Raw genomic sequence first — 24,173 nt, forward strand, 5'->3', positions numbered from 1 at the left:
AATCTGGTTGCTATGGGCAACATCTCCATTTCTAAAAACTCTCACTTTAGTAAATATACCCCTTAATGTACTGTAAGTGACTAGACCTGCACTCACACACTTGTAACAAAAGTCTGCTTTACTCACTTCTCATAACCAGTAACGCTCAGCCATTCATAAATGTTCATAAGTCTTAACCCTCTGCTGTTTACAAGCATTCATGCCCATAGACTAATGTCAGTCTACAAGAAATGTCATTTAATGCAGATTGTCCAAAACATTAAGTAAGCTTTACAGCAGCTATAAAAGATATCTATGGGAGCGCTCATTAAGCATTTAATACACTGTGCTCTTGGGAAGCCTTGAGAACATGCTCCTAAGTTTGGACAAAGTATAAGATTTTGGCTTCCAATAGGCCTTTTTTTCAATGCCCATGTGACTAATAAGATCTTTGAACAATGTCTATGGATATGATATTCATATGCTGGTTGGTATCCTATTTAATAGTAAGTGCTGGCTACCTGGCGCTACAAGTAGACAAAGGACATCATCAAACATTATGTTGTTAGTGCAGGAAGAAGAAACTGATTGGTTGACATTCGTGAAGCATAGTGGTTTTATCCAAAGGAGCACAATAGAATTAATTAACTAATTAAAAAAGTAGATCTTTAAGGGCAAAAAGAGCCCAAAGGCATTTCAGACATTGCACCGTCAAATATCTATATAATTACACAGTTACATAATGGAGACATGTATGAAAAGGTGTGCTGTAACCCATAGCAAACAGTCACATTATAATTTACATTCTTATTGTACAGCTTATAAAGAGAGAAAGGCAACATCTGGTTGTTTGGTTGTTGTGGATCTTTCAGATGTCTTGTCAATGTTACTGTTCCCCCAGACCTTAAAGTCATGTTCTATCCATGACCAACAAATTGTATTTGAGGGACAATACAAAAGCATGAATCAGTATTTCCAGGTCTCCCCTCAGACCACCTTACTGCATAACATACAGTACAATCATTTACTGTATATATTTGGAGGGAATGGGTATCTAGATTAGATTCAACTTTATTCTGGCTTTCCATAGAACAAACAATCGGATATATATAACAGTACTTACAACTAAACTATGTTTACCCCTGGATTCCTCACTTTCTATGGGACATCCTCCAAAAACTGACTTCTAGATTATTGGGGGAATTCAATTACCTGCAGTAATTTACTGCAGGGCTAATTAATCCCCCATGGCTATTTAATTAGCCCCGAAGGCAGCCTGCAGGCTGCACTTAACTGGGTTTTTGTTTTGGGAGGGGGGGTCTGATTAGACCCAAAAAGAAATCCTCTGTAAATTCCCTGTTATCGGGAGCTAAGACCCTGTTAACGCATAGGTCCATGAACTCATCACGGATCATTTGTGTTAACGCCCGTTAATATGAGTGAATGCCCATTGACGCATTAATTTAATGGGTGTTAAAAAGTGTCTTGTATGGAAAGGGTCTCTAATTGAATAGGTCCGGGGGGGTTGGGAACCAGATGACAGTGGTCAGAATCCCAATGCCAGTATCTAGATGGGGTTAGGAGGATACCGACACATGTTGATCTTTATCCTAACTGTCCCCCTCTCCCTACTCCTAATCCTAACCCTCCCCTCCTAGTGCCTAGCCCTAACTCTCCCCCTTTAGTACCTAACCCTAGCCCTCCCCCTAGTGCTTAACCCTAACCCTCCTCCTAACCCCAGTATTTACCGTTGGGATGCGGGAGCTGGGATTTTGACAGGTGTTGGGATTCCGGCGCCAACATCCAGGCTGTCGGAATTCTAAGTACTCCCACCCGGGGCGTTAAAGCCAGAGGCTACCACCCTTTTTCATACCTGTTAAAATAACAAGTTTAATTGAATTCCCCCTTATATTTGATGTTATGAGATGTATCAAACCTTCTAAGAGAGAAAAGCGGTGAAGTTGCCAATAGCAATCAATAAGATCTAGATATAATTTTATCTATTACATAAACTTCCCATCGTCTGAGGATTGACCTGCGTGTGAATCAGTGACAATAACATACTTAATTGAAATAAAGACACGGAGACTTGTATTTGGCAGAATTTGTTAGCTATTTATTTAAAAACATATAATGAATTAGTTACTATATTAATTAAATTAATTTAAATATGGTGGCAAAGAAAGAACGGCTAACAACAGCCCAAGCCTAACACTATAAACACTCCAACCACAACACAATACGCTCAAGCCTTCTATCTTGACTACCCACCCGGTAAGGTGATGATGCTGCCCCCGGCAGGGTGGTCCAGCAGACTTTATGAGTCAACGAAGGTGAGCAAAACAATGAGTAAACAAATATTCACAGTGCTAATAGGTAACCTGCCGTTCTTTCCCGCCTAAAATAGCCAACGAAACAATCACCAAACCCAAATCAAAAAGAGCCCATAAAAATAAACTTTAGGGAGGGAGGGTGGGAAGACAGGAACAAAAGAGGCTGACTCCGCCTCCAACAATCTCTAATATCCCTGCTATAACCTACAACCCTAAAAACCCATTGGCCCTAATTATCACATGATTCCTCACACTGGTCTGCCCCCAGCCTAGGAAGTTTAACCCTCTCCACTCCTATAAAGTCATTTCGTTTATCTTCTATGAAATTTTATGGAATCTGGTTGGTTGCTATGGGTAACTACTCACCTGTCCTATTTAGAAAGTTTGATGCATCTCCCTTTATGTCCCAAAAGAGGTCTGGCCTCGTTCCTGCCCTTGGGTGCATATTTACAGCAATTAATCCTCTGAATCTCAGATATGTATATTGGAATTGAAGATTCTTGACCCTGCAAGGTCACATTCATATGACTTAATCAACAAACAGTATTTATTACAAAAACTGAATTGTTCGTCCCTGGATGGCTTATGATGGCACATGATAGACTATATGCTGCCGTTTTTCAGATCTGTATACATAAATAGGATGGCTCTCTCAAGGTTTGTAGAGCTGCCAGAGAATTATAGAATGATATAAATACTTGGATTGTGGGACTGGTGTGAGCAGAACCTACTATTCTAATGGTATTATCATGCTGACTATGTCATGTATTTTAATGCTATGTTGCTTCCTTGACATTTGTAGTACAGGGAAAGGAAACAGAAATGTCAGTACTTTATCATACATCTCTTACATTATGCATCCAAGAGCCCAGATGTCTGATTTGAAAGAGTGACCATCCTTGGCCAGAACTTCAGGAGACAGGTAGTTTGGGGTGCCACATATGATGCTGGGGTGAAAAACACATCTGTCAGAGGATGCGGAAATCACAAGCATGCTTCAGCAGTTAGATAACATGGACGGTATCCTTACCCTGGGATCTTTTCACACTGCTCCACAGCCAATCCCAGGTCCCCAATTTTTACAACCATGTTCTTGGCAATTAAAAAATTACCTACAACAACATAATGAACTGTAAACCCTGAATACCAGAATTGGGTACCTCAGTTGTGCATAATGCATGCAGTAATATATCATAATCCCTATACGTGCATGAGATTTATTTATTTTTTAAACAATATATTTTTATTTAAAAAAAATTTCAATGCAGCAGCTGAAATCACTGAAACCACGTGCAATACAAGGTAGTTATCATTGACCAGAAAGTACTGAAAGGGGAACAAACAACCAGGGAGAGAAAGGGAGGAGGGAGGGAAGGGAGTACAAGACAATAGTATTAAAGTAGAAAAACAAAAACATGAGAGTAGGCCAATATAGCTTGCAGACATACAACTATGGGCCTGATTCAGATTTGGGAATAGAGTAAAGCCAGGTACACACTATGCGATGCGATCCATTTAACATTCTATCATTTCATCGTGGATCAGAATGATGGACCATGCGAATCGCGTAGTGTGTACGGACTATCTGCGCACACCCACGATCACATGCCAACGAGGGATCGTTCAGTCGGTCATTACATCGCTCAATGTGTACCCACGGCCCGTCGGCCCGACATATCATCCGGGTACACATAGTGTGTACCCAGCTTAAAATAGAGCAAGTAACTGTGCACCTGATCAAACCACGTTACAATGTAAGTGGTGAAAATACATACATTTTTTTTTGCATGTAGGGTAAATACTGGCTGCTTTTGCATGTAGCCCACACATGCTGGAAAGATTTATTTTTACACTAAAAATGTAAATGTCAGTTTGGGCACAGCCCTCCCAAATCTAAATGTATCTACCTAATCAGGCCCTATAAAGGTAATCTGCAAACAACATGAGAGACAGAACCTAATTATGGATTGGAGGAGGAATGGGATGGGTTAAGATGTTCGGTATAATATTCAAACAATGGGCTCCATTTAACTAAAGGTGAGATGGTAGATGTTGAATATTTCAAGCCTAAAGATTCCTTTTCATTATTTCTATGAGTATCGGCAATAATCTTAGAAAGGGGAGAGAGTTTCCAGTATTGTGCTAGGCCGCCCTAGTAGCAATAAGGATATGGCCATGACATACCTGTAATATGATATGAGTTGAGGGGGATAATAGTGAAGAAGTGCAATTTCAGGATGGGTGGGAGCCTTAACCCTTACAACAGTTACCTTGCTCGCTCCTTCTACTGTCTGTCTGCTCCAGTACCTGCTCAGACTTCTGACACCACCCACGGCGGCTCCTCTCATTCAGCGTGCGTGCCCGCAATAACGTTTTTCTTAAGAGCACTGATGTTATGACGTGACGCCACGCCGGCTTCAGTGCTCACATGGAAAACATTATTGCGGGCACGCCGGACAATGCGGCATAAGTAAGGTGGGATGTGGAGCAAGTCACTTGACTCACTATTATGTAGTGGGGGCGCTGGCGGCAGGTGGGGTAAAAGTAGTGGACGCTGGCAGCCGCAGCACACACTGGTAGGAGCAAGCACTGGCATGTCAAGTCTGCCACCGTGGGCCAGGGAGCGTAATAGTGGGCGGGTGGCAGGAGCAGGCTGGACCGCAAAATATGTATATTTGAGCCATCGATCTCGGGCCGCATAAAATGTACATTTGGGCAGAATGCGGCCCTTGGGCTGCGAGATTCACATGGCTGTTCTAGAAGATATTAGCTAGAATCTGATTGGTTGGTATGGGCAACAGCTCCACTTCTAAAAACTGCACTTTCGTAAAAAATATACCCCTATGTTTCGTATCCTCTCTGAGACAGCCATTTCTCTCACTCCCACTTCCAAAACTTCTCCCATGCTGCTCCCTACTTATGGAACTTCCTACCCCGCCTGACCAGACTCACATGCAGCCTTAATCTTTCAAGAGCTCTCCTAAAACCCTCAAGTGCGTTTTATACATGAGACCCCCTGTGTGTAGGCAACAGGCGCCCCTTAATATGCCCAGCAGAGGTGTAATACTGTTTGTTCTGTAAAAGTAAAATGGAACAATACTATTCAATTAAACTGTGCAGCCAAGAGCCCGAATGTTAATGGAGAATGGAAGAATGGGTACTTGTTGTGTCACTTTTCATCATTCCATCATGTAACAAAATGGGGGAAATTCCAAATGAGTGTGACTGTATTTCATAGTCACTGTTTGTGTTACTGTGTAGATATGTGAATTTTCTTGTGTATGTGTCCAATATCTGTGTTAAAAATGTCACTAAAGCATGGTATTGGTGCTTGCATGTCTGTACATTACGTGTTTGCAAACAGATTGCAGAAGAGAAGCTGCTCCTTGAACTTGGTCTGCAGACAGAGGAATTGGACATTACTAGAATAGATGCCATGTGTTCCTCTGAGGCTCCTGCCAGGAACGGCCATGCTAAGTAACTGTCTGAGTGTTACATTTGTAACTAGTATAATCTGTGACCTGTCTGGTGTGAGCACAAAGGGTCACTGGCAGGGTGAGAGGACCGCAGAAAAGGGTTTATTTCTAGCACATCACATCACTTTTTGTTATTTAGAGCAACATCATCATCAACATTGTGTATCATTTATAATGTTTGACACAGCAGTAACAGACATGCCAACATGGCCGTACATGAGGAAGATACAGTATGTGTCTAGTCTGGTTATTTCCAAATACATTCTGACTAAATGAATCTGATTCTGAACTCCATAAAACAATTCAATGGGCTTATTTTGTATTAACTAATAGAATGTGTAACCCTGGTTAGGGTTACGGAGATAATTCATATATACAATTGAAACAGGTATATATTTTCATTCATCTATTTACAGCAAAATGCCATTTATGAGGTAAATGTTAAATATACTGTAGGGATAGATGTGATGTGATGTAAATATAAGTAAATATGTGGAAATGTATGTACCCTGTACATGTTAAATATCTATGATGTCAGTGGACTTTGGTGCTTCATGCTGCAGATATACATTTCACAGACATTGGTGATAGTTGCAGAAGGGGGCGGAGTAATATAGATGGGAGTGAATCAGTTCCTGTCAGGAAAATAGGATCTGGTGAGAGGGAGGACATATAACAGCTGTTAGTAGCAGCTGAGAGGCAGTCTCCTGATCCCTCCCTCCAGTGCCTGCCCTCCTGTCACCCGGGCAGCCAGTGAGCAGCTATGAGCTGCCGGGCGCAGGGGGGCAGAGCCGGAGAGGGAGCCCAGCAGGAGCTGGGGAAGAAGGTGCGACAGTGGCACCCACCCTGTCTTGCCGATGATGCCAGAGAGGCGGCGTCACGGGAGGTGGACCTGCACCGATCTGGGTGATCCCTGGTGAGAGGAGGCGGCTGGCACAGACAGCAGGCCAATGGTCGCAGTGGGACTGCCGGCGTCATGGAGCAGGCGCCGGCTACAGTTGGCTAGGAGGTGGCTGTCGGAAGTCCCCCTGTGATGGAGGTCTGAGAAGCGGGTCCTGGGCAGGCAAATCAGCCTGAATTCAGGCTGACTGCAGAGGCTGAAGCAAGCAGCAGCTCCCACTACAAAGGACAGCCCGGAGGCTGTATCTCTATACCGCAGGGGTGTGAGTACAAATACAAGCACCACACTCACAATAATCACCAGCTGCCCTTCAAACATTTCTCAAAGGCTTAATTTCTGCCTATATAACAAAGTTTAGGTAAAGAACGAAAACTAGGAAAAAAGACAAATATGTCTATATGGGCGCACTCTTGTAACAATATAGATAGATTGGAATTTATTAAAACTTAACTTTTAATGAGATTTAATAATTAAAAGAGAAGAGAATCTCTTCACTACAAAGAATCACACTTATTTATGGATCGATGTGTAGATACAATGGTCAAAAGAATGTAGAAACAAATATTAAATCAAGGTCATACATACACAATAATTATTATGTTTATAGATCAACGTATAGATACAACGTATAAATACAATGGTCAAAAATGTGTGGAAACAAATATTAAATCAGGATGATACATACACAATAATTATTAAGTTTCCTGCAAAAAAGGCCTAAGACATAGAAAGCACGAGGTGGTGTGCACTATGTAGAATATATCTATTATAATTAGCTCATGCTTGAAGGCATAATGCAGGAAGAGATGGCGAAAATAAATGCTTGTATTAGAAGGATCTCTAAGGTCCTGTTTCTGTGATTAAGGTCCACAATGGACACAGGGACACCACACACCACAAACATCAAATATGACTGACAAAGAATGAATCAATTCAATACGAGTAATATGTACAATGTTAGTCAATATGATTGCTACTGATACCAATCACAGTTGATTGATAAAGGTCCACAATGGACACAGGGACATTACACACAAAAACCAAAAAACATCAAATACGACCGACCAAAAATGAATCAATTCAATACATGTGATATGTACAATGTCAGTCAATATGATCGCTACTGATACCAATCACAGTTGATTGATAAAGGTCCACAATGGACACAGGGACATTACACACAAAAAACAAAAAACATCAAATACGACCGACCAAAAATGAATCAATTCAATACGAGTAATATGTACAATGTCAGTCAATATGATCGCTACTGATACCAATCACAGTTGATTGATAAAGGTCCACAATGGACACAGGGACATTACACACAAAAAACAAAAAACATCAAATACGACCGACCAAAAATGAATCAATTCAATACATGTGATATGTACAATGTCAGTCAATATGATCGCTACCGATGCCATTCACAGTTGGGTTCTCCCAATATTAATAAATAATTCAGACATAGATCAAATGGAAAAATCACATATAATTAACAGGGTACAAACCAGTGCAGGCTTGACCTCAAAGCAAAGGGGTCTGAAACCTGAGTGTATATGTATAATACTAGGAGTCACATATGGTTAGAGGAAAACAGTAAAGTCTGAGGTGAGAGAAACGCTCTAAGTCTCTTCTACTGTTCCCAGTCAATCAAACTGGGAATGAGAGAGTGACAATGGCGTAGCCTCAGATGAAACAACAGGAAGGCACTTCTGCTTTCTGAGATGTAGCTGCGTCTGAGCCCTGATACCAGCTGGGCATTGCAGGGGGAGTCACATGCTATGGACTCAGATGAGAGAGCGTATCTGAGCGATAGTGAAAGTACCTGTGTCAGAAGCGGTTGTGCTGGAGTGCAGTGTGTGTGAGATCCAAAAGCTAAATGCTGTCACAGCAGGACGCGCGTTTCACCGGGAAGGCTTGATCACCTGGTCATTAGGCTGCACTACTGCTTCTCATAGTTAAAGGACAGGCGTCCAATCATAGCGTTCATTATCTGAGTGACTGATACAGCAGCCAATCATAATAGGGTAGCATTAATTAATGCTCATACAGACGGAGTTTAAAAGGAAGTTTATCCAGACACAAAATGAACATAAATGGGTGTTACAAATGTATGTAAATGAGTGTTATTTGAGAAAGGAGGGTTTGTTAGTCTCATTAGGAAGGCACTTATTTAATCCGTTAAGTAACGGAAAGTATGTCCTAAAACGAGGCGGGGGACCAAGAGGAAAAACAAGATGGGAGCCCCACTCACCAAGCAGATATTCAACAAGGACCAGCAAGAGATAGAAATTCCGTCTTCTTCATTGAAAATCATTAATCTATCTGATCATATCCTTAATGATTCTCAAACCCAGGTTCTAAGTAAAGGTCTGTCTTTTTCCCCCACTAATCAGTTTAATCGATTTCAATGGGAAACCAATCTCAGATTATTTGGTAGGAAACTTCTCCTAACCAAATTCTTTAATTCTAAAAGTATTGACTCAGCAGAGACAAATACGAGTCCAATAGATGACAACATTTCTCAATTGGAACAAAAGGCCCTTGCAGCCTTGGAGGAACTAACTGACAAGACCAATGCATTACCCATCCGTTCTAGACCTCTATGCAAAAAACGCTCTACCTTTTTTCCAACAGAGAACATATGCCCTGCAGTGGGTGTTTTTATTAGATGTTTGTCTCGGGACTTTGATGAAATCTATAAATGACAAAGACAGCGTAAGCCATACAATAATCTTAGTTGGCCACTTCGTATAGCCCTGGAACAGATAAAAAACTGGGATGATGTGGTAATAAAACCATCAGACAAAGGCGGAAACATTGTAATCTGGCCATTAAAACTGTATCTTCGTGAAGCAAATAAACAACTACGAGACACCTCATGCTATACGACTTCCTTATTTGATCCGACTGTAAACTTTAAGAATCTCTATTCGAGGATGATAGATAGGGCTTTTTACAATGGGATCATCACTAAAATGGAATATGATTATTTGTGGGTATCTCACCCCAGAACACCAACATTTTATCTTCTACTCAAAATCCACAAGACCTTGGATGATCCACCTGGTAGGCCCATTATGTCAGGCAATGGAGGACTATTGGAAAAAGCCAGCTGCTTCCTCGATATTCATCTGAGGCAACATGTACTCAGTTTACCATCTTACATAAAAGATACAACGGATGTTCTGAGAAAAATTCATGATACCACCCTTGAAGACACTCACCTCCTGGTCTGCCTAGATGTTGAATCCCTTTATACATCCATTATTCATAATCTTGGGATCAACGCAGTGAAATATTTCCTCACAATGGAAGGTCTAGGAGATTTCCAGGGCTTTCTTCTAGAACTCCTGGATTTTGTCCTGCATCATAATTATTTTACCTTCAACAACCGCTTCCATGTACAGATCAGAGGCACTGCGATGGGCGCAGCTTGCGCACCTACATATGCCAACCTCTTTCTAGGGTGGTGGGAGAGGGAACATGTTTTTCAGGATGGAAATTAAATTTATACTCAGCATGTCATCACCTGGATGAGGTATATAGATGACATTTTGATGATCTGGGATGGCACACAGAATCAACTGGATGCGTTTGTCCAACATTTGAATAACAACAAAATCAATCCTGAGAGACAGATTAGTCAGGAGCCACCTCAATTTGCATTCAAATCTAACCTCAACCACTGTTGGGAGCTACCCCTGTGGTGCTTGTAAAGTGTGTGCACACATACAAAATGTGGATAAGGTCACAGATAAATTTGATCAGGTCATTAAAATGAAAGAATTTTACAATTGCAGAACAACGAATGTGATCTATTGCATTACATGCCCATGTGATAAAAAATATGTGGGCATGACATCTAGGATGATGAAAGTCAGAATCCTTGAACATCTGGGAAATATTCGAAATGCTGAGACCGATATAAAAAAGATGAAACAACTAACCACAGTGGCCAGACATTTTCACTGTAAACATTCTGGGCGAACGCAAGATCTGAAGGCTTTTTGCCTTGAAAGAATCAAACTCGGCCTAAGAGGAGGAGATCTTAATAGAGCCCTCCAACAAAAAGAGAGCGAGTGGATATTTAGACTGGGCACAGTAATACTCGGTGGTCTCAATGAGAATATTAATTTTAGTGTTTTTCTTACAGAATAACTCATGTCCGTACTCCTTCGTATCAATGACCTTCTCAAGGGTTCGATCTCTCTGCTGACCTGTCAATTCTAATTCACTACACACATCATTGGTTTATTTCTTTCTCATGCCTCTCAAATCCTCTCTTATTTTATACTTGATTCAGACATATTCCCTGTATGTTTCATAAATTCTGAACTTTTGAATTTTCGTATTTATTTATTTTTCAATCACTTTATATATTTTATATCTTATCTCTGCTGTTTTCAGGTTTTACACCAATTTTTACCAATTAGTACCCACAACTCAGTCACTAGATCATCATCCCCTGCACATCACAGCACTTACATCACTATATTTTCCTTTACTCATTTTACTTTTATTTCTTTTTCACCTGTTTTTTATATATTTCATAGTCCCATAGGGTCACCTTCATTCAAATCCCTATTACACCTCAATTATCTGTTTAAGCTTCACACTTTCTCAACCATGTCACAACACACATTCACAACACTACCCGTATGGGTCTGATTGATGTAACAGTCACTTACCCACCTAGTCCGCTGAATAGGCGCTTGACAAAGACTATATTTTATTTTTTGGATTTTATCTATGTTTACACACATTCATTCCTACGTAGTCTAACACCTTTCAACATCACTTGCACTTTTACAGACTATCGTCACCACAAATCCCATGCTAACAATTTTGGGTATTGCACATACCTTCTTATTTGTTAATCACTCATTTCATCAGTAATCTCTTTTGAATGTTATTGTTATATGTTTCATATCTGAGACTCGGGCCTTCTTTATGTTTGCAAATACTTTTAAAACTACTTCACCTACATATGCTAACTCCGCGCGATTTTAGAACATCTTTAGAACCAAGCGTATGCACGCAATGGCTGGTACTCCTTTCGTCTGAATGACTGGCTTGCCCGTCAATAGTAAATAAATCCTCATGATCGGATTTGCTTTTTGACATTTGTATTTAATATGTGTCTCCTAACTGAGAATTACCCATTTTTTCATCGATTATATCTCCTTCATTTCCGAGTGTGTTTACATTGATCTACGATTTCTTACATATTCTTTCATAATTGATCAATATCAATCTCTAACAGGTTATTACTTAATTTATTTGTATACTCTTTCATATACTTTGATATTCAATTAGCATTCTCTGCTGCAGATTATAAACACATGCTTCACATTTGAATTCTTTAGTTCCTCTCAGTATGCTTAAATGCTTTCTTAATTACTTTGTTTACATATGCTAATTTCCTACGTGGTCTGAACACCTTCAGAACCACGTGGATGTACGTGTTGGCTAGTATTTTTCTTTTCCTTCCTTACAATTGGCTGGTCTATCTATCATTTATAAATACAGTCCCATGATAGGACATACTTTCCGTTACTTAACGGATTAAATAAGTGCCTTCCTAATGAGACTAACAAACCCTCCTTTCTCAAATAACACTCATTTACATACATTTGTAACACCCATTTATGTTCATTTTGTGTCTGGATAAACTTCCTTTTAAACTCCGTCTGTATGAGCATTAATTAATGCTACCCTATTACGATTGGCTGCTGTATCAGTCACTCAGATAATGAACGCTATGGTTGGACGCCTGTCCTTTAACTATGAGAAGCAGTAGTGCAGCCTAATGACCAGGTGATCAAGCCTTCCCGGCGATACGCGCGTCCTGCTGTAACAGCATTTAGCTTTTGGATCTCACACACACTGCACTCCAGCACAACCACTTCTGACACAGGTACTTTCACTATCGCTCAGATACGCTCTCTCATCTGAGTCCATAGCATGTGACTCCCCCTGCAATGCCCAGCTGGTATCAGGGCTCAGACGCAGTTACATCTCAGAAAGCAGAAGTGCCTTCCTGTTGTTTCATCTGAGGCTACACCATTGTCACTCTCTCATTCCCAGTTTGATTGACTGGGAACAGTAGAAGAGACTTAGAGCGTTTCTCTCACCTCAGACTTTACTGTTTTCCTCTAACCATATGTGACTCCTAGTATTATACATATACACTCAGGTTTCAGACCCTTTTGCTTTGAGGTCAAGCCTGCACTGGTTTGTACCCTGTTAATTATATGTGATTTTTCCATTTGATCTATGTCTGAATTATTTATTAATATTGGGAGAACCCAACTGTGAATGGCATCGGTAGCGATCATATTGACTGACATTGTACATATCACATGTATTGAATTGATTCATTTTTGGTCGGTCGTATTTGATGTTTTTTGGTTTTTGTGTGTAATGTCCCTGTGTCCATTGTGGACCTTTATCAATCAACTGTGATTGGTATCAGTAGCGATCATATTGACTGACATTGTACATATTACTCGTATTGAATTGATTCATTCTTTGTCAGTCATATTTGATGTTTGTGGTGTGTGGTGTCCCTGTGTCCATTGTGGACCTTAATCACAGAAACAGGACCTTAGAGATCCTTCTAATACAAGCATTTATTTTCGCCATCTCTTCCTGCATTATGCCTTCAAGCATGAGCTAATTATAATAGATATATTCTACATAGTGCACACCACCTCGTGCTTTCTATGTCTTAGGCCTTTTTTTGCAGGAAACTTAATAATTATTGTGTATGTATCATCCTGATTTAATATTTGTTTCTACACATTTTTGACCATTGTATTTATATGTTGTATCTATACGTTGATCTATAAACATAATAATTATTGTGTATGTATCACCTTGATTTAATATTTGTTTCTACAATCTTTTGTCCATTGTATCTACACATCGATCCATAAATAAGTGTGATTCTTTGTAGTGAGGAGATTCTCTTCTCTTTTAATTATTAAATCTCATTAAAAGTTAAGTTTTAATAAATTCCGATCTATCTATATTGTTACAAGAGTGCGCCCATATAGACATATTTGTCTTTTTTCCTAGTTTTCGTTCTTTACCTAAACTTTGTTATATGTGTATTGCACAAATTTTTTGGGGTGCACCACCAACCTAGGGTCATCCAGAATCTATTCTATGTGATAGACCATCATGTTGGTACATATTATCTTATTATAAAATAATAAAAATTTGCATTACTTGTGCGGACTCACTCTCTCCTTAATTTCTGCCTAATCATATAACCGACTTACTAGCAAGCTGAGGCAGCAAAGAGGAGGGACCAAAATGGATAGATAACTCAATATCTATAAGAGACTGGGACTTAGGAATACAGGAAGAATTTGCAGCCTGAGGCAGATATAAGTCAGGGGGAGTTGGTGTATGCATCTACTGTCTAAAATAGTGCCAGTTACACTTATAATCCACAGCACACAGCACCAAACTCAGGTTTTTGCATTGGCAGGACTGCTGTATAAATATAATTATTTTGGAGTACGAATAGTTATGTTCATTGTGACTGTGATGGAATAACCCCACAGGACTATATTTGTTGATATTGCAAGGCTTATATACTTACCAAGGTACCAGCATAAGCACATTATATGGACTTAGATATATTGTGGAGGGGAGTCCAGTTATACTAATCTATGGCATGACAAAGTCTATAATACGACCAAGGAAAAGGGATGGCTTGCTAGAGGAAAAGCCCCATAAGGATAATTAACAAAGACAATATCTACACTTCAAAAACTGAACCGGGACTACAAACTCTGGATTGGAACTATTTATAAATATAGGGCCTGATTCAGACCCACTCGCAAGCGGCTGTCCGCTCGCAAGTGGGTCGATGGTGTGCACTGCGCATGCGCACGACGGAGGGAGCTCCGTCGTGCGCATGCGCCAGACGCGACGAGCGAAGGACTTTCCTTCGCTCGTTGTGTCTGATCAAAGGGGGCATGCTGTCGATGTTGATTGACAGCACGCCCCCTTTGGTGGGCGTGCCTCCCAGACGGGGGCGTTCCCAAGGGAACGCCTACCGTCAGAAGCCGCCCCACTGACACCACTAGTGATGTCAGTGGGAGTGATTTTGGCTCTGATAGAGCCAAAATCACTCCGGGCCTTGCGGTTGAGAAACTCAACCGCAGGCTCTGGCTCGCAGTGGCGATGGTCGCGATGGTCAAGACCATCGCGGCCATCAACCTGCACGCTCGTATAGGCTGTGGGTGGTGACCCACAGCTATACGAGCGTCCAGGAGGACGCTCCATAATTATGGAGGACGGCCCTCATTCAGACCGTGCGCTCTGCTCAGAGCGTACGGCTCTGAATGAGGGCCATAGTCCCCTAACTAATGTTATAACATTGTTTAAGTTTAAGGGTTTTGTATATTAAGCATTGTATTGATGTAATACATGGAGTTGTGTTTATCCTCTGTATATTAACAGCAGTTTATATGCAAAGTATAAGTGAAGATCCTTTACTTATATTCCTTATAAAAGTAACTTTAATGTTTTTTAAATACTGTGTGTTTACTTACCTGGAGTGATTATGGTGGGAGATCCATTACTGCGGAATCTGTGGAAGGAGAAGACATTGGTGGTAAATGTGAAGTGAAATGATACAGTATTGTATGTGATTACACATTATCTATACACCACACTATATATTCTATCACTGGGTTTTCCCAGGTGAGCCCTTTTGACATTCAAAATAATTAACCTGGGTGGAGGCACTGACAATGGGGACGTACACCACTAATAGAGGGTAAGGGTGGGTACATTAGGAGTAACAAAGGTGGTAGTAACCTGGTGACCCTTTAGTGGTAAAAAGGAAGGTTACAAATGCAAGGGGCTAATTTATTCAAAACATAAATACATGTATCCATAAAGGCATGTCTCCATTTACAGATCTTTAGCTGGGTAAACACGTAAAGATTTTCTGTCCAACCATCCAACTAGTTGATTGGTTGGAATGAAAATCTGGTAAGGTATGAAAGCAAATGACAATCAGCAATTTGCTCCCAAATGCTGGAAAATGGACAAAAAGTGTTGTTTGTACAAATAGTTTCGATCAAACATTTAACAAACTTGTGTGACGACCATTTTCATCTGTTTTCTGGCATTTAGGAGCAAATTGATGATCATCATTTACTCCCATACGTTACCAGATTTTCATTCCAACCAATCAACTGGTTGGATGGTTGGACAGAAAATCTTTACGTGTGTATGCAGCATTAAGCTCAGATGAGTAACTTATAAAATAACCAAAAATAGAATGAAGGCTCGAGATGCTAAGAAAAAAAGACCATTGACAAGCTATTCCATTTTTCCTTCCACTATTGTCTCTACATATAAATATATAGTACATGACTATATATGGGACATTTATAATACAATATAAATATGAATAAATATTTTATGACTAAATAATTATCTATACTTTTGAGCTGATTCCACAATGGTTCCTCACAGTAGAAAATGTGAAGTAAGGGTAGCAATGGGAAAGGACAGAGATTAAGGGGCCTATTCATCAACATTAAAATAACGTTTTTAGGGACATTTTCCTTAAATAACGTTATTTTGGTATTCATGAACAGATTTAACACAGGAGATATCACAGATATCTCCTTGCTAAGTTCCCCTGCGTTAATTTCCACACTCCCCATACATTAGTATGGGGATGTGGAAATTATGGTATTCATCAAATTCCGAAAATTATAAATTTTCGGAATTTGATGCAGTTACTATTCGCCACTGTGAGGTGGCGAATAGCAGAATCCACTTACCTGTATCAGCGTGTGCAGGTCCCCCGACGAGTCTCTCCGGTGCTCTGCTCCGTCCTCAGGCTCCGGAGGCTGGACTGTCATGTGTGCTCCCCGAAACTACATGACAGACCAGCAGGACGGAGCCGGAGGCTGCTGCGCGGACAAGTAAGTCGGGGGGGGGGAAGGTGAGCGGAGGGGGGAGGGGGTGGGGAGGGTCGGGGGGGTACGAAACTTAACTCATCTGTAGGCAGTGCTGCGCATGCGCTGGTTTTACAGATGTAACAGCGCATGCGCAGCACTGTTTCCAGATGCGATAAGGTAGTGTAGGCAGGGAAAAGTATCTATTTCCCGAAAAGCTGTCATTGCAAAAATGACAGCTTTTGGGAATAGATACTTATGGAGAGGTGGAATGATGAATTCAACCTATAATTAGCTAGAACTCCATGAGAGTTCTAAAGCTAATTATCTCCATTGAATTTTTGCGTTTAATGAATAGGCCCCTAAGGCCCCAATACATCAGAGATTGATTGCAGTAATCGTGCAATTTGCAATCGACTGTGTATAAAAATCTTTCCCTTTTTCAATCGATTGCAGATTGCGGAATTGCCACAATCGATTAAAAAAGGGAAATATTTTTATACACAATCAATTGCAAATTGCACGATTGCTGCAATCAATCTCTGATGTATGGGGGCCTTTAGTCAGTGATGAAACAAACTGGACATTATACTGATAACAAGCGCCTGAGTGTTTCCTTACTGATCTGTAATTAGCTAATAGAATAAAGTGCATAAGCGATCCCTAAACAAGTAGCAATGTTTTTTAACCTTTTTGAGACATGAAAAAGTAATTATTTGTCCTTGGTTAGTATCTCTATATGGAAGGTATAATTGTTTTCTATTTTTTTACAATGTTGCATTGAAGTCTCACAAGGCACTGTTGTAGTACTAGTACACACAATAAGGGGTATATTTACTAAAGTGTGGGTTTATAGAAATAGAGGTGTTGCCCATAGAAACCTATCAGATTCTACTTATTTATCTAGCACCTTCTAAAAGATAATAGCTAGAATCTGATTGGTTGCTATGGGCAACAGCTCCACTTCTATAAACTCTCACTTTAGTAAATATACCCCTCAGCAAAACCAATGGGGAACAATTAGTGCTGATATGTTGCGTGGTGTCCACGTGGGTAACATCTATACTAAAGCACAGAGGGTTATGTTTGTAATGCAGTGACATACCTCCCAACTGTCCCGTTTTTCTGGGACTGTCCCGCTGTCCCACCCACGGGCCACAGTGTCCCGTGGTAGGGGGGGGGAAAGTTGGGGAGAGCACAAACCGCAGCTCTGCACAGCAGAGCAACGGGTGTGCAGGAGGAGAACAGATGCCGTGCGCATGCGCACGGCATCTGTTCTCATGTGTATGGACTGCCTGGGGGCTGCACAGCATCCCGGAGAGTGCTGGGCATTCCCCCAAAGTGACAAAAACTGGGGAAGCCGCGAGGCTCCGCCCCGTTTTCCATGGGATCCACCCCTTTTGCGCAAGCCATGCCCTTCGGCGCGCGACCTTTCCCTCCTTAGGATATTAAATTGTTGGGAGGAATGCAGTGATAGAAACTGCTCTTGAGGATGAGGTGTTGTTGAACACTACAAAACAATATATATGTAGCTGTACATACACTGAAGAGGCTCTCGTGTCTTATTGTCTGCATGAATACACCTGTAGCTCACTGCTGTGTTGTTTTATTAGGCATACAGTAAAGTACTGAGGTAAATTTGTTTCTAATCTGTTAAAAAATGTATTCTAGATATGCTGCAAACTTGTTTCATACAATATCTAGAAACAGTATATTTTATTTTTCTTTGTATTAAAAGAAATTGTAATATTATATAAAGTTCCATTTTACCAAAAATCATAACGTGTTTCACCTACCTCTGCCAGATTTACAATGACTGCATAAGAGTAGGGATCTGGGGAACGCCCGGCATGTGAGCTTTACATGTACTGTTAATGAATGAGGCTGTGTTATGTAAAAGGATGACATGCCATATATTACAGAGGTATAAAGAGGAGGATTATGGGAATACTTCTGAGTTTTATTACATGCAGAGTATGTGAGGAAGTGCCAGGTTTACTAAGGCTGTGTGTGGAATGGCCTATTTCTGGAGCCAGACTGTGACTGAATATTCTAGGGAGACACTACGTGACCTTTTTGCTTTGGCTTACAAAATAAATTCATGCTTTGCTGAATTGTACACCACCACACTATGAGAATGGCTACAGGTAACATTGAGCTGGTAATATATAGTCACAATAAGATATGTTACTCACTTAGTTTCAGATCCCTGTGGATAATGCCTTGCTGGTGTAAGAACTGTACCCCTTGTAATATTTGCTTCATGTAGTACCGCACCTCTGGCTCTGTCAGCAGTTTACGTACCCTGAGGATGTGAGCAAGAGACTGCAGAAGAGTAACAAAAGCGTATCAGTGTCAACAATAAACATTGGTGTATTCAGATGATCTGTAGTTGCATATGCACTATAGGTGTTTCAATTTCATATCAACAGTATATTATACATATGTACATAATGTACTGTTGACATGCATTTGAATATGGCATTACCCAATATGGACAACCTCTGAAAAGCTATGCTTTTTGGAGCTTGATAAATAAGGGCCAGACCTGCAGTCTTTTAGCTTTGTCTTGCATTAGGCTTATGTTAAATAGTCCAGATACATAAATCATACAGAGATCATAATTTAACTATTTTAGACAAAAGGGACTTGATATATAGGTCCCCTAGGACCTATGTTAGAGATAATGCCCTGTGATGGTGGACGAGATGTATCAAAGATCGTATATAAAATGAGATAATTTCCATTAATGATCATCGACTAACCGGCAATCACTCTGTGGGTATGTATCAATATATACAATAGTTGCTAGGACAGCTCCTCTGGTAAATTGCTGTCCTGGTGAAGTCTTTACTTCTGGGTTCCAGACACAGCAGTTGTAATGCGCGTATACAGCCATCGGGCTGCTTATGTGCAGGTGGCCGCTGATGGCACCAAATGATGATGTTAGCTATCGGGACATGGCAGCAGATATCAGAGAAATGTTATGCAACATTGTATTGATACAACTCGCACACTTTATTAGACAATACCTTATTATACCAATTTCACAGTATGTGGCTTTACAGTCTAAAGGCCCCCGTACATTGTGCAATTTTTTACACGATTTGGCTGTATTTGATCAATTGGAACGACCAATCGTGTAAAAAGTGCAGTGTTTGGGGATGAACATGATGCCGATGCGCGTCCCCGCCGTCGTACATCTTAGTCCCTGATCAACTGAACCTGCATAAAGATATCGACCTATCTTTCATGATTTTCACACATTGTTTTGTGTGCGTGCATAATGAACAATGCGATGGACAATATGTTATCACTTTTCCTCCCATTATTTAAATTCCAACATTGTGAGGTTGTTTGCTACAAATGATCTATTGTTTACAATCTGCAGTCGTTTACGACCCATCTATATTGTTTGGTCGTTTGTACAATCGTTCCGTGTGTGAGCACAATATGACCGGGAGAGTTCAGGAATTCAAGGGAAATCGCAAACGAGATGGATGGTTTGCAAATCGCACTGTGTATGGGGGCCTTAAGCTGTTAGTGCCCACCATCCCTTACAGTTACATTAGAGGAATGCATCAAACCTTGTGTCTGCAGTATTCCAGTATCAGGTACATATATTTCTGGTCTTGAAAATGGTGACAATGGCCCTGATTCAGACCCACTCGCGAGCGGCTGTCCGCTCGCAAGTGGGTCGATGTTCTGCACTGAGCATGCGCACGACGGAGGGAGCTCCGTCGTGCGCATGCGCCAGACTCGACGAGCGAAGGAAAGTCCTTCGCTCGTTGTGTCTGATCAAAGGGGGCGTGCTGTCGATGTTGATTGACAGCACGCCCCCTTTGGTGGGCGTGCCTCCCTGACGGGGGCGTTCCCACAGGAACGCCTCCCGTCAGAAGCCGGCCCACTGACATCACTAGTGATGTCAGTGGGAGTGATTTTGGCTCTGATAGAGCCAAAATCACTCCGAGCTTGCGGTTGAAAACCTCAACCGCAGGCTCCGGCTCTCAGTGGCGATGGTCGCGATGGTCACGACCATCGCGGCCATCAAACTGCACGCTCGTATAGGCTGTGGGTGGTGACCCACAGCTATACGAGCGTCCAGGAGGACGCTCCATTTTTATGGAGGGTGGCCCTCATTCAGAGCGTGCGCTCTGCTCAGAGCGTACGGCTCTGAATGAGGGCCAATGTTTCTATGTTTCACTGGCTGTGTAGTTCAATCTCTTTTTCAACCTGTTTACAAAACACAGAGCTGTAATGACTGAACGGTAGCATAGACACAGGGCAGACAGCATGTCATGTTACTATATATTAGATCTACAAAGCCACCTATCAAAAATGCATGCATTACATATGGGGCTGATTCAGAGATTGATGTAAATTCAATGTTTATGTAAATCTCCAATGTTTTTTATCTGTGCATGAGCCGCACTGTGCATGGTGCAGATCTGGCCCTGTGACATTGGGGATGGTGTCTGGCCCATTTTCTGGGCATGCCTGGGGGGGTGTCTGGCCCATTTTCTGGGCATGCCAAAGCCAGTGGCTGCGTCCTTGGATGCAGCTTCACAGGCCCCTGCAGCGTGATTTTGCCAGACATCCTGAGTAACCTGATGTCACGTAGTTGATCTTCGGACGCATTAGTGGATCAGAAAGTTTGCAGTATGCGTATTTTTACTTAATACTCCTCCTGCGGCTTTTGCATATTTAGCACAGCTGCTGCATTTCACCTACTATCCCCAACACCCCCAAACGCTCACTGCCTGTCAATCACTCTGCGATACATATAGATATAGACAGATATCCATATATATACACACACACACACAAATAGAGATATATATATAAACACACACTCGTATGTATATATATAAGACCGTCGCGACCATCGGGGCTTGCGACGAGACCTTTGTGGTAGGGTCTCGTCTGCCGAAAGCCCCAGAGACCTTTCACCTCTAATAGAGCTGTAAGGTCTCCCTCTGACATCACCAGTGATGTTAGTGGGGCCGCAAACAAACGGCAAGCATTCGCTTGGGAACGCCTCCGTTTGTGAAACCACCCCCCCACCCCGCCTACAAAATGGTGTGAGCTGTCGATCACCATCGACAGCCGCCCCTTTTGTAGTAAGCCCTGGAGTGAGAGAATTTCTCTTGCTCTGGGGCTTGCGCACGCGCAGTGCAGCCGCTGCACGTGCGCAGGGCCTCTACATCGACCCGCTTACAAGCGCATCGGTGCTTGCGAGTGGGTCTGAATGAGACCCACTGTGTGCTGGGCTGCTGTGAGGGAGGGGGGGCAGTGGTGGACCTGGGCCCCCGCCTGGCCCCTCAGGAAGCCTGGGTCTGGGTAATTTCTACCCGCTCCCCCCCTTTCGGTGCCCCTGGGTATTCCTCTGCTTGGTATGTCCCTTGTCCATACTTCTGTGGGCTTAGCTTGGCCTCTGCTGCTCCACTTTTTTCATAATTTCAGTGTCCACCGCAGTCTCAAACTGTCAGCTCATTTGCTGATGGATTACTGTGGGGAGTAAACAATAGGTGCTTTGTGCACCCATGAGTGGACGGAGCTTCATGTGCTGTGCGTAGGCGGAGCTTAGTGCACCTGTGAGTGGGCGGAGCTTCGGTATCCGTGAGTGGGCGGAGCTTCATTGGCCATGGGTGTCGGGAGCCTGCTGATATCTACTGGTTACAATTCTCCCCCGATAATTTTCACAGTCCCCATACTTTATTATGGGGATGTAGAAATTATGTTAATGATGTTACAAAATGATGTTACAAAATTTATAGAAAGGAGATGTCTGGGCGTGGCCTGACTAGCAAGCAAAGAGGCTGTGTTTCAGCAGAGCTCCCAAGAAAGCTGCCTCAAAGCACCCCATTTCTGCTGCCCCAGGGGTTCCCCTCGCACCTCCTGCTCCTCTACTACCCCTCTGCCTCATCATCTGAGCTCTGGGAGTGTTTTCTGACTTCTGCAGCCCCGCGGCCTACTTCACTCCCAGAAGCCGGGGGCTCGATTTTGGAGCTCCGCGGGTCGGCGGCGCCGCGATCAGCCGCAACTGGCTCCAATTACCGGCGCTACCTCCCGGTCCTCCCCCTGGACCTCCCTGGTGGTGTGTGGCCCTCTGGAGGGGAGATATCTAGCCAGGAGACCCCCTAACAGCAGCCGCGGCCGGAGCCGTGAATCGCGGGTGGCCGCCATCTTGTAAACGGCCCTGGAGCCTGGCCTGCATTTTAGACCACACCAGCCTGCTCACAGTCTCCCCAGATCATCTCTCCCCTGCTGTGCTGGCTCCCTCCTGTCAGACCTGCTTCTCAGCCCTGCCCTGCAGCGTGTGGGCCCTCAGGTGCCTCACCTTTCTTGCTGGACCCTTCCTCCACTGTAACTCTCTCCCCTTCTGAGTTACCCACCTTGGATTGATAATCCCTACGCCACTGGCAGACCCTTTTACAATCTGCTCTCCTCCAACTACATCAATGAATACTGTGCTCTAACATCAAGGGTCTCCTCCACCCTGGCAACATCGCCTGGACACCTGCTAATAATCGGAAGGGTGAGTGTATTCACGATAAACTGAACATTTGATTATATAAACAAGGGATCTTATAATGGACGCGACCTGGCGGGCGGGTTCAGCGGATTTGGATAAGTGCGGATTCTGATTTGTCCACTTTATATCACACAGTCTGCACATCTTCTTACAAAGTCTGCACCTACTAGAGGCCCCTAAACTTTTTCACTCTCCTACACCATTGGCCGGGCTGACAGGCAGCTCTAAAGCGAACACGCATATCCGACTCCAGTGGAACCTCACTGCCACCTATAAACCGCCTTATGACACTGAAATAAATGTGTTTACAACTTGAAGCAATGACTCCCTGAGAGAGTTGGAGCAGTGCCCTCCTGTGGTTCTTTTCTTAACAAAGGCCGCACAATTACACTTTGTGCATATCTGCAGACGTCCGTCATTTCAGGTCCTCTGTCGCTGTTCAACCAGGCCTATAGAGTCCTTTCAGTCACTATACTTACCTCTAACCACCTTCTCCCTCATCGCCATTATGAACAGGTCAAATACTAATACCAGAAAACGTGTGGGTGGTGACATCTCTCAACACTTTCCTAAAGGTGACAAATCATCAGCGGCCGCCGACCCTCTGTCCCCCAGTCCTCCCCATGCAGAGGTAGAGGACACACCTTCTTCAGCTCTATCCACAAAAGAAGATATAATGGCTCTGCAATCCCTTATTACTGACTTCAAAGAATCTTTAGAGTCTAAGTTAGATAAAGCAGTTTCCTCGATCAAATCAGACCTATCCTCACTTTCTACAAGAACCTCTAAATTAGAATCACGCCAAGACACTCTTCAAAAATTCCAAAATGAGACTCATAGGGACATCGATCACATTATCCAGGATCTTGCTGATCTTCGTACCAAGAATGAGGATTTGGAGAATCGAGAAAGACGAAACAACCTCCGCATGCGAAATATCCCAGAATTGGTCTCTCCGGATAACTTAGAGACTTATCTCCATAACATGTTCTCCACCATTCTCCCTGA

The 24,173-nt window shown here is 42.4% G+C and overlaps 1 pseudogene; it reads right to left on the bottom strand.

Annotated features, from left to right (window-relative positions):
* Positions 1-23,672, bottom strand: part of LOC148442563 (serine/threonine-protein kinase PLK2-like) — a 32,486-nt pseudogene extending 8,814 nt beyond the window's left edge.
* Positions 23,673-24,173: the final 501 nt, after the last annotated feature.

Source organism: Taudactylus pleione, unplaced genomic scaffold, assembly GCF_031769625.1.
Source record: "Taudactylus pleione unplaced genomic scaffold, aTauple2 ptg001458l, whole genome shotgun sequence".
Classification (NCBI taxonomy): Eukaryota; Metazoa; Chordata; class Amphibia; order Anura; family Myobatrachidae; genus Taudactylus; species Taudactylus pleione.